This window comes from Salvelinus fontinalis, chromosome 4 (genome assembly GCF_029448725.1).
Source record: "Salvelinus fontinalis isolate EN_2023a chromosome 4, ASM2944872v1, whole genome shotgun sequence".
Lineage (NCBI taxonomy): Eukaryota > Metazoa > Chordata > Actinopteri > Salmoniformes > Salmonidae > Salvelinus > Salvelinus fontinalis.
This window is the reverse complement of record NC_074668.1, coordinates 71,939,676-71,951,865: the sequence shown is the minus strand read 5'-3', so window position 1 is coordinate 71,951,865 and position 12,190 is coordinate 71,939,676. Positions and strand designations below refer to the sequence as shown.

The 12,190-nt window shown below is 47.2% G+C and overlaps 1 pseudogene; it reads left to right on the top strand.

Annotated features, from left to right (window-relative positions):
• The window catches only part of LOC129854345 (malonate--CoA ligase ACSF3, mitochondrial-like), a 38,354-nt pseudogene extending 30,210 nt beyond the window's left edge, over nt 1-8,144 (top strand).
• The last annotated feature ends 4,046 nt before the right edge of the window (nt 8,145-12,190 follow it).

Here is a 12,190-nt window from a genome sequence, read left to right as displayed (position 1 = left end):
CTGTGTATTCAAATACTCTGGTACAGGTATTGCAATTCAACACAGTAAGCACTTGTGTCTGCAGGATATGTGGTAAACCACTAGTTCTACATTGAAATGCTATAAACATTCTGTGTGCCCGAAGAAGAAACAAAGACTCCGGGAGGACTTGTATACTTGTGTAGGCATTAGATTTATTGACCTACTCTACTTTTGTCTTGGCATTGATTTTCTCTTTTTAGTGGAAAGACTGATAGATAAATATTGAGTATTTTCTGAGCTGGCTGTCAACTGTGGGCATTCTGTGGCTGATGGCAGATGGAAGGGGATGGAGGGACCTCTTTGTGTTGTGATAGAGTTGGCCGTGAGAGGAGAGGATGGAGGTATAGGTAGGATGGAAGGAACAGGCCATTAGTCTTTTTAGACTCGCTGATAAGGCAGGGAAATGCCTACAGTACATTGATAGGAATACCAGCATTACCGCTACAGTGTAGGCAGTGTGCTGCCATGTTGATCTCTGCTATGTCTTGGCATAAATGGTTTCGGTTTAGATTCTAGGGTGCTTGCTACTGCACCGGCTCTGTGTGTCAAACATGGTGAACAGTTGCATGCAAACTGTAGTCAAGTAGTTAGCTTAAGTACACGCCAGATCTCCCGGGAGAGGTTATCAATCGTAAAAGTTTTGTTCGCTATCTCGCCAAGACGATAATCAACCGCGAGCAACATAGTCAGTAACATTAACATAAAGCAATTCTCTCCCTTTAATTGCATTGTATTAAACAAATTAGATCACTCATCCAAGTGCGAAGCCGCTTTCTCGTACGATATTAATTACGCAAAAAAGGAGCGGTGACAAAAGTTAAGGATGATAAATAACATCAGAGCTGGTGATTTTTGTCAGCGGTTGTCTGTTATTCATCCTCATTAGCTGTTCCATTTAGCCGCCTGGGTTTTAATGTTGGCATTAATATTAATGTCTCCCTGCTTTGTGGTGACTGTTGTTCTTAAAGAGAGATGGCTGTGAACAGAGTAGCAGACCCCCCATTCATCCAGCTCCGATAAGGCCTTCTCCTCTTGCTGTGATGCTGGATGTTCTCACTGAGAACATGTTTACTGGCTTATCTTCATCACTGCGCTACTTAGTTGGTTGATGGCGTCTTGTGTGAGGTGAAAATGCTGACTGACTGATACAGGACTGACTTGATGTCCTTCAACTGGCACAGACGCTGTTCCATGTGTCCCTCTCTAACTAGAGCAGCGGCGCCTGGAGTTGACAGAAGTGTGTGTGACGTTGAGCGTGGCATTTGTCATTTGTCTCACTCTGCCCTTTCTAGAGCCCCCCCCCTCACAGACCAAAACCTCCTACGTGTAACCTTACCACTGAGTGTGCCCAGAGCACCCAAAGACAAGTGTGGGTGTATGTTTGTGCCTCTGTGTTTTTTTCTGGCTTTGGGCAGTGCTGACTGTCACTTCCCTGACCTTTTCCCTGTCTCAGACTTCCAGCCAGGCTTGAGATCATGGTGGCAGGCAGGGGGAGACAGACACTGGGAAGGTGCTGAGAGGAGTGGAGACATTCCACTGTAGACCAGGAACTTTCTCTGCACTCCATCTTCTATTCCGTTCTTTCCTCACTCCACTTTTTCTTTTCTTCCATTGCATCCATCGCCCCCCCCCCCCCATGCCTACCAAGGAGATGAAAGCCCAGTGCAATTAGGCTTCTTATCGTTTTAATTAAGAAAGCCACTCGTCCATATCTCCCTCCTCCTCCGCTTGTCCTCCACAACAGTACTGAGACTGGGATGCCAATTCACAAGTATTCTTCAGTGTGTCCTGGTAACACACTTCCAAACGCCCCCCTTTCCATTTTTATCGGGTTTCTTCTCCAATCACTATTCCCAGTGGTCCCTCATTCCAAACAGACGCTGTTTCTCTCTCCTTATTTTCCCCTTCCTCAAAGACAGAAGGTCACAACAGTCATCGTCAAGTGAGCACCAAGTGTCTCAAAGTCAGCTGAAGTGTGTTTGACTGTACTGTATGTTAGTAATATGTCTGTCTGCTGTGTTGTGTAGACCCCTTTCCCCGCAGACATCATTGAGCAGTAAAGAGGGGTGAAGTGAAAAGCTATGCATATATTCCCCTCCAACCCCATGGCATTCCAGGCATCTGTAGTCATGTAAAACATGTTCTCATTCTACTTTCTATTTACATGAGAACGGGGCTACACGCCTGTGACTAAATTATTCCTGGCTTTTGGGGTTTTCTTCCTTAAAACCGAAGGGAAGGAAGAGGAAACTGTAAATACACTATTACTGATGTTAACACCCATCCAGTTCCTCTCCTCCCCTCATCCTCCCCTCCTCCCCCGTTGCCCCGGCCTATCAGTGCAGAGCAGTGGTCTGTGAAGAAATTCCCAATATCTAAATTTACACACTGTATCAATCTTGTTTAATAGACTGGAAAGCTTATTGCTCCGACGCGGAGCCGGGAGAGAGGGCAGCGGTGATAAATTGCGGCGTCCCTGCGACAGCCGCCCGTGATGTATAATGAAATATTTATGATTTATCCCGGCTAATAAACTGAAATGAAGTGCGTGATGTATGGGAACAGATGGGGCCTCTATTGATGCTGTGCTCGGCGGAGGCAGGGAGGAGAGAGAAAGAGAGGAGGAGAGAGAGAGAGGGAGGGAGGCAATGGGAGAGGAAGAGACACTGTAGAAAGGAGGGGGAGGGGAGAGAGAGAGTGAGAAAGGGGAGATGGAGAGGATGGAGGAGTCGCAGTGCTGAAAGAGGAGCGTGCTGAAAGAGGAGCGTGCTGAAAGAGGCAGGATGGATAGAGGGATGAAGAGAAGAAAGATGAATGTTTTTTGGGAGGTTGAGATGATTAAGTGCGCGAGTGATAGAGAGGAGATGAGAGACTGTAACTAAACTGGTTTTGATTTATGCTCAAGTCTTTATCTAGTATTTCCTTACCTTGATACCATATACGATGGCAAGTGTGTACTATGCATATGATAATGTACACTGATATGATCTGAGTCATAGAAGGTAGAGGTGACTATATCGTCTGGTAGAAGTGAGACTGAATAGAAGGTCATGTCATAGTTCTCTTCTCCTGATGCTGTATCTCTAATGAAGGCAGTCAGAGAGAGAGACAGAGAGAGAGAGAGGCTGAGTGACCTTGTGGATGTGTCACCTGCTGCACCTTCCACTTGTCCTCCACCAGTCACCACCCACCAGCCCTGGGCCAGGCCCCGTTCTCCAGTACCTGCTTAACCCCCTCACAAATCCTAATACAACCCCACCACTCTCACACAGCCCAATACATCTCCACACCTCTCACGCTGCTCACTACATCCCCACACCTCTCAAGCTGCTCACGCTGCCCAATACATCCCCACACCTCTCACACAGCCCAATACATCCCCACACCTCTCAAGCTGCTCACGCTGCCCAATACATCCCCACACCTCTCACGCTGCCCAACACATCCCCACACCTCTCACGCTGCTCACGCTGCCCAATACATCCCCACACCTCTCAAGCTGCTCACGCTGCCCAATACATCCCCACACCTCTCACGCTGCCCAACCCATCCCCACACCTCTCACGCTGCCCAATACATCCCCACAACTTTCATGCTGCCCAATACATCCCCACACCTCTCACGCTGCCCAATACATCCCCACACCTCTCACGCTGCCCAATACATCCCCACACCTCTCACGCTGCCCAATACATCCCCTCACCTCTCACCCTGCCCAATACATCCCCACACTTCTCACGCTGCTCACGCTGCCCAATACATCCCCACACCTCTCACGCTGCCCAACACATCCCCACACCTCTCACGCTGCCCAACACATCCCCACACCTCTCACGCTGCCCAATACATCCCCACAACTTTCACGCTGCCCAATACATCCCCACACCTCTCACGCTGCCCAATATATCCCCACACCTCTCACCCTGTCCAATACATCCCCACACTTCTCACGCTGCTCACGCTGTCCAATACATCCCCACACCTCTCACACAGCCCAATACATCCCCACACCTCTCAAGCTGCTCACGCTGCCCAATACATCCCCACACCTCTCACGCTGCCCAATACATCCCCACACCTCTCACGCTGCCCAATACATCCCCACACCTCTCACGCTGCCCAATACATCCCAAAATAAACCCCCACACCTCTCACACATCCTTCATTTCCCTCTCCCTGCCTCAGCTGGGGACTCTGTAATGATCCACCAGGACTCTCGCCTTCTCTCCACACCTTACCCTCTCTACCTCTCTCAGTCCCACACTCATCCACCACAATGACCCACTTCCCCTCCTCATCATCCCCCAGCCCCAGCTGAGCCCTCACACTCAATAACCAGCACCTTATCACACTCAATAACCAGCCCACACACACACTCACACATAAACTCTCCCTTCAACACACCACTCCCAAACACACACACACACACCTCCAGTACTCCCCCGTGGTCACACCAGTAGGTGTCTAGCATGGCTCTTCTGTCTGAGGTCACAGTATGACAGACAGTCAGTGTTCCTCTCCTCAGCCTCTCTCTGAGCCCTGGCTGGTAGGTGTGGCGTTTCCACAAAGAGAAAGTGTTACCTAGTGATGAGGTGTCAGGTGGCCTGGATGTCAGCCAGCTCCCAGATATAGTCCACGGTTGTTTGTGTTTTTATATATTATATAGGCTGTTGTTCTTACAGTGCCACTGAGACAGCCCAGCACACCTGAGTCTTGGCGTTGTGCTGCTAATCAGTGGTGGGCATGGGGGAGGTAATTAAGGGGAACTCCAGCTGAGCTGCTCTCTCTCTCTCTCTGTCTCTCTCTATCTCTCTGTGTGTGTCTCTCTCTCTTTCTGTGTCTCTCTCTCTCTCTCTGTGTGTCTCTCTCTCTCTCTCTCTGTGTCTCTCTCTCTCTCTCTCTCTCTCTCTCTCTCTCTCTGTCTCTCTGTCTCTGTGTCTCTCTGTCTCTCTGTCTCTCTCTCTCTCTCTCTATCTCTCTCTCTCTCTCTCTCTTCCCTCTCAGCTATTTGCCCAAGAGATAGAGGCAAAGCAGGTTGAATGCATCAGCAGCCTGTGTGTGTAGTGTCCAGGATATTGCCATTCACCTGCTGATTGATGGAGCTCTCAGTCTCAGCTGTTCTGCTGTGGTCTGTAGCTGTGGACTGTGCTGGCCATGTTTACTGGGGATCCGCTGAGTCTCTGACACACTTATCAAGCAGGCCTGCGTTGTGGTACTGTGAGTCTCAGGCACACTGAGTAGGCCTGCTTTGTTATGCCACCCACCCTCTCTCCCTCCTCCAAACACAAGCCTATATTACACCCAATATGCCAGGCCATATGACAACCCGGTGGGAGTAGGGGTTGAATGATGGAGTGTGTGCATTTTTCAGTACATGGTAGATGTGCATGCCTTTGATAAATGAGGACTGTTAAGCAATTTTTGTTTAGCGCGGGCTTGTTTTTCTGTGTTTCTCCTATCTAAGCCCAGTATCCCTTGTTTGTATGGTGTCCTGCAGGGGACACAGCGGTCTATAAGGATGGAGTGTACTGGATCATGGGCCACACCTCTGTGGACATCATAAAGAGTGGAGGCTATAAGATCAGTGCTCTGGAGGTGGAGCGACACCTGCTAGCCCACCCTGATACCACAGGTAAACACCCCCTCCATTGGCTCCTTCATGGGGCTTTTCCACTGCAGGGACTTACACCGGTGCTTGGCCTAAAGACTCAGACTTTTGTGTTAAGATTAGGTTTTGGGTTGGGTTTAAACAACATTAATCATTTTACTCGTTGACATATTACAGTAGCATATTACAGTATTACAGTAGCTTTCAGGGTGTGTCTTATTTCAGGGTGTTGTCTATGTGTGGTGACCCCTGATCTCTCAGATGTGGCTGTGATTGGTGCTCGGGATGCCACCTGGGGACAGAAGGTGACAGCGGTGGTGCAGCTGAAGAGGGGGCGGAGCATGACCCTGTCAGAGCTGAAGACCTGGGGCAGGTAACAGGCAAAACAAAGGACATTATTGTCACACTAGTTTTATAGCGCCATGAAGCAGCATTAGTAAAAAAAAAAAAATATATATATATATAAAAACATTAAAACTCCCAATAAATGTAGAGGTATTTATTTCAAAAGCACTCCATAAAGGTGCATATAAATCGTAGATCTAGTGTATATTAGATTTGTTGGTATGTCTGCTATCATGCTGCTCCATTCCATCAACCATTTGGTGTTCATGGTTCTGTGGCTTTACTCTTTGGGAACATGCGAAAACCTTAAATTGTGTTTTTGAAAATAGAATTTTGTCCACCGGATTTATTGAATTAGAGGAAGACTTCACTGCTCAGTCCCCCGAGGAGTCATCCAGACTTGTTTATAGTAACTGCTGCTGAAGCCTCAAAATCAATAGCAACCTAACTACTGGAGAGAGAGAGAGAGAGAGAGAGAGAGAGAGAGAGAGAGAGAGAGAGAGAGAGAGAGAGAGAGAGAGAGAGACCACTCTCATTTAACTGAAGAGGCCAAGGGCAGATGTGGACTGATGAAGGGAGCTGAGGAGAGAATAGAGAGAGAGGGAGGATGAGGAAATGAGGGATGATGGTGGAGGTCTGTAAGGCAGGCAAGCTGTTGCTGTTTCGGTCTTGGCTTCTTTTTTTCTCTAAATGTCACTGTGGTTTTATTTTGCCCCCCAACACTGGCAGAAGACACATGTCCCTTTCTGTGAAATGGCTCAGGCCAGGTCTCTCCCCTTCTCTCTCTCCCTCCTTGTGCCCCCCACCTCTCTCTTACTCGCTGTATGTATTCTTTCTTTCTGTCTCCCTCTCAGTCTCTCTCCCTCCATCTGTCTTTGTCTTTCTCTCTATCACTCTCTGCCCACCCCGTGTGTGTGTGCTTGTGTCTGTGTGTGCTGTGGGCTCCATATGGTGTGGGGGTGTGCAGGCCCTACTGCTGTGCCCTGCTGGTCCTGCATGGTGGATTAGCACTGCTGCCTGTCTGCCAATGACCCTGTCACCCCCCCACCCACAGGTGCTGCCTGCGGACGGGCAAGCACAGGGCCAAGGCAGGGCCAGCCAGGGTGAAGGAGATGGAGAGGATGAACAGAAAGGGAGGCAGAGAAGGAGGGGGGGCAAACAAGTGCATGGATGCTCACTCCTCAGTGCCCCGGCTTCAGCTGTCACCCTGTATCTGTGTCAAGCGCTGTGTTCCTCACTAGCTAGTGCAGACACACACAAACACTAACATACACACACACATACATACATACACACACAACAGGCAGAGCCTCTGAGAGATGGGTGTGTGAACAAGCCCCATTAGACACACACACACACACACACATACACACACACACACACACACACACACACACACACACACACACACACACACACACACACACACACACACACACACACACACACACACACACACACACATAGTTGTCTGACACAGTCATGCAGCCAGCCACATGTATAGAGAGCAATGCAGAGAGAGAGAGACAGACCCATCTGCTGCGAGGGACAGAAGTACGCTATGCTACAATATGATTTGTTGATTTACTATTCTCTGTCTATCGCCACAACACAGCCATTAGATAATAAAAAACGCTGCAGGCTTCACGACTCGACATAACAACCATGCATTCAAAATGGCAGACATTTAATTAGCTCAGCCTTGTGTTTTTGCCTTGACTATTTGTTTTTACTTCATGCTGATTGTATTGTTTTGTATTAACCAAATAGGAAATGTCTTGAAGCAGTCTGGGGGATATTACCGAGGGAGAGAGACGCTCTAGTGCGTATGAAGGACGCTGTCTTATCTCTCAAACTGACTGCAACACCAGGGGCTCAGCCTTTGTTCCACTGTAATTGTTATTGTGTGTACGCTCAAGTAGTGTCTCGTGGCTTTGTGCCTGTGTGTGCGTGCCTGCGTGTGCGTGCCTGTGTGTTAAGCAGTAGAAGAGTTAATATGCGCGTGCCTTTATATGTGTTTCAGTCCTGTGTGTTAATTGTCATGTGTTTCATAGAGCACATGGCTCCATACACCATCCCTACAGGCCTGGTCCTGGTGGAGGAGATGCCCAGGAACCAGATGGGGAAGGTCAACAAGAAGGACCTAGTCAAGCACTTCTTCCCCACCTAACTAGTAGAGAAGCCTGCACCTCCTTCACGGCTCACCTCCTCCATGACACCTCCCTCCAACAGGAGCAGAGACCCTCCTCATACTACAGTGAACCATCGAGATGTGCTCCAAGTGACTGACTCACCAGACGGTGGTCTGGGAAAGAATGAAGAGACCTCATTGAGGATCCCACTAACTACACCACTGACCCCACTCAGCTCTGAGTTACAGTAGGACTGTTCACTGCTGGGCCTGGAGGCACTGAGCTCAACAGTGCTGTCTTACACGTGATTCAACTGCTGTGGAGATATATTTAGTTTGGCTGCTATGACAGCGAACTGATTTAATACGATAAGGCTGCGGTGCCTTCTTTAAAGACTGAGTGCTGCGATCATTAGCATGACTGGGGATCATGACATGAATAATTATGCCAACACACAAGTACATTAAGAAACCGTGAAAATGATAAGAGCAGCAAGAGATCCTTGACATTATACACAGAAGAAGAAGAGGGGAATACAGTGCATTCTTAAATTGTTCATAATTACCATCCAGATGGATGCCCTTGAATTGGCAATGAAGTTTATTTTAATGTAATAAAATGGATGATGTATGGACATGCCGTTTTTGGTGTTTGGTTTATTGATTGCAGCCTTGCTTAATATTCAGCTACTGTGTAAGGGGTGACATATCGTGTGTGTGTGTGTGTGCGCGCAGCTGTGGGTACACAGGTGTGATGAGAGCCTAGAGGCAGAGAGGAAGGAGTCTAGATATTGAAGTGTCCCACAGCTGGAAATCATCCTCTTCCTTTCTTCTCCATCATCCTCCTCTCTTTTCATCTCTCCTCCCACGGGCTGCTGTGAGAGACAGTGACTACATCATTCGTTGTTTGACACCATCATCATGGGTCAAGCACAGATAACATGAGCATTCCCTCTTAGCAGAATGGTGACATTTCAAATACTACACTGAATAAAATATAAACACATCATGTAAAGTGTTGGTCCCATGTTTCATGAGCTGAAATAAAATATCTCAGAAATGTTCCATACGCACAAAAATGTCTCTCAGATTTTGTGCATAAATTTGGTTACATCCCTGTTAGTGAGCATTTCTCTTTTGCCAAGATAATCCATCCATGTGACAGGTCGGGCATATCAAGAAGCTGATTAACAGCATGATCATTACACAGGTGCATCTTGTGCTGGGGACAATAAAAGGCCACTCTAAAATGTGAAAGTTTTGAGGACTCGTTAATTTGGCATGCTCACTGCAGGAATGTCCACCAGAGCTGTTGCCAGAGAATGTAATGTTCATTTTTCTACCATAAACTGCCTCCCAACGTCGTTTTAGAGAATTTGGCAGTACGTCCAACTGGCTGCACAACCGCAGACCACATGTGACCACGCCAGCCCAGGAACTCCACATGCGACTTCTTCACCTGCGGGATCGTCTGAGACCAGCCACCCGGACACCTGATGAAACTGGGTTTGCACAACCAAATAATTTCTGCACACTGTATGGCGGATGAATCAGAATTAGTTGGGTAACATAGATAATTAAGATGTTTTATTTGCATAATATGCTTATGTGAGATACTTGTCATTAGAATGTATCCTTTTGGACTATAGTGTTGGCAGTTGCACTTTTCCCTCAGCTAGTGATCAGTCACTTGGGGCCCAGAGAAGGGAGAGGTCAGGTTTGTCTTTCACATGTCCCTGGTGCTATGCAGAATATCAGAAAGGGAAGAGAACAGAATGGAACATTGTCTTCATATGTGAATGTGTCTTTACCTATTCTTAAACCATTTGAAGGGATAGCGTGATTAATGGGGAACCAATTACTTGTCTCCACAATGTCTGTGCGCCAGTCACTCCCTCCTTTTCCCATTGGGGGGAGATGTATGGCAGTGTCTGGAAACATTGTATGTCCTCTCTGATCTTACACTTATCCTGGGATAGTGTATGACCTTGAGGCTCACTCCCCTCAGTGAGCTTGTCCAGGAGTGGGGTCAAGGGGGGGTTTACTTGAGATGGGAGTATCTAGAGTTGATAACTGATATATGCCATTGGATGAGTTGGTGTTTTTGTACTATGAAGTACCAGGAATGAGATTAGAACCTCGTCTGAGGGACCAAACTCAATGATAATTAATAGCGAATGTTATCTGGCTAAGGGATACTCCTTTCTCAAGAAAAAAGTCTTTCTTTGTGAACAGTTCTCAAGATCTGTGATTCGTCATGTAAGTTGAGAAGGGTGTATCTTGGCTATAAAAGATCTGTGTACTTTTCTGTTGGTACTTCTCAACTGTTCATTAGAAATAGTGAATTGTTGAAAGTCAAATGCTAAAGCTTATTATTTTATTAAAGATGTAGTTTAAGTATAACTCTGACTGGTGTGTAGTTTGTAACTCTCCTCATTTGGTAAAGCAGAAATATGCCACCACAACTGTCAGAAACCGTCTCAGGGAAGCTCATCTGCGTGCTCTTCGTCCTCACCAGGGTCTTGACCTGATTGCAATTTAGTAAACAACTTCAGTGGGAAAATGCTCACCTACGAGGGCCACAGGCATGCTAGAGAAGTGTTCTTCAGGAAAGAATCCCGGTTTCAACTGTACTGGGCACACAGCATGTATGGCATCGTGTGGGCAAGCGATTTGCTGATGTCAATGTTGTGAACAGAGTGCCCCATGGTGGCGGTGGGGTTATGGTATGGGCAGGCATAAGCTACGGACAATGAACACACATTTTTTAAAATCTATGGTAATTTGAATGCACCGAGATACCGTGACGAGATCCTGAGGCCCATTGTCGTGCCATTCATCCGCTGCCATCACTTCATGTTTCAGCATGATAATGCATGGACCCATGTCCCAGTTCTTCCATGGCCTGCATACTCACCAGACATCACCCATTGAGCATGTTCGAGATGCTATGGATCGAAGTTTACGACAGTGTGTTCCAGTTCCCACCAAATATCCAACAACTTCTCACAGCCATTGAAGAGGAGTGGGACAACATTCCACAGGCCACAATCAACAGCCTGGTCAACTCTATGCGAAGGTGATGTGTTGCGCTGCATGAGGCAAGTGGTGGTCACACCAGATACTGACTGGTTTTCTGATCCACGCCAGTACCTTTTTTTAAGTTATCTGTGACCAACAGATTCCCAGTCATGTGAAATCCATAGATTAGGGCCTAATTCATTTATTTCAATTGACTGAATTGATGAACTGTAGCTTAACATTTTTGAAATTGTTGCATGTTAGATTTTTGTCTATAGAAATACAAGTACACAAAGACTCCATGGGTTCTGAGGAAAACAGACTCAATAGTACTGCTACCATTGATGTGTTGGCTTGTTAAGGGCAGCCAGAGGCAACATCCTGTTCAATTTGAATATAGAGTTTGTATATAATTTAATATACAATTTGATAGTCTGTACACACCCTTGAAAATAGCAGAGTAAAATTCAGTTTGAGGTGTCGGAGGCAGGGGGAGATCTGTGTAGTTAGCCGATGTATCAGAGCCCCAACGTTCCTTCTCTTTGTGTTTGCATCTTTGGGAGTGATCTTGTATAAATGATGTTACGGTATGGCGCAGCTCCATATCAATAAATCAGCACAATTACAGTGTGTGTGCCAAGCAGCAGGCAGGCAGGGCTGGAGCATGGCAGCATCAGGCTGGGAGCCAGTGGTGCTGCTGGGCAAACCTGGGATACTGGCTCCCTGAAACCTGGCAACCTGCTAACACAGACACACACTACAGTACAGCATGAAGAGAGTGGTACAGTACAGAGAGGAAGACAACAGACACCTACAATACAGCATGGAGAGAGAGGTACAGCACAGCGTGGAGAGAGGGAGGACGAGAAGTAAGGAAATAGGAACATAACAAGTATGGAGTAAATGGACAGGAAGGGAGGAAAAAAATAGGAAAACAAGAGAGTGGTAAAGAGGTGGGGAGAGAGAGTGAAAGGAATTAGCCTTCCTCCTCTACCCACAGTCACCAGAGACCTGATTAAAAGAGCAGGTCTATCGATCTGTGGGCTGGCAGGGCAGGATGGATG